Source organism: Tribolium castaneum, unplaced genomic scaffold, assembly GCF_031307605.1.
Source record: "Tribolium castaneum strain GA2 unplaced genomic scaffold, icTriCast1.1 ptg000022l, whole genome shotgun sequence".
Taxonomy (NCBI): domain Eukaryota; kingdom Metazoa; phylum Arthropoda; class Insecta; order Coleoptera; family Tenebrionidae; genus Tribolium; species Tribolium castaneum.
Window position 1 is genome coordinate 2,315,001 of NW_026986634.1, and position 423 is coordinate 2,315,423.

The following is a 423-nucleotide window of genomic DNA, read 5'->3' on the forward strand; positions in this document are numbered from 1 at the left end:
ACAAGAAAACTTACATCGAACAGACTAAAAACGTATTAATCTGGCATAAAAGAGCAATTTATGTATCACTTTGGATAAAGGCAGCTAATCCTATTCGTTTCATTGCTTAAAATAGACAAAATTGTTAATAAATCTAACAAAAACGCTGTATTCTAGCACAAAATACTAATTACATTATAGTTTCGACGAGAATAGCTTATTTGGAAAGATTCATGCTTCCAAACGAGTAAATTTTTATTAAACAGATGCCAAACATCATGATTTGTCCTATAAAGACATTTTATATTGCAGTTTGTATTAAAACAAAATATTTTCGTTGATTCTTTGTTAGAAGCAGCAAACCTAACATTAAAGAATCTGAAAACTTTGTATTCGGACACAAACCACCAAATTTTGTACCAGTTTAGACAAAAACGGTTGATT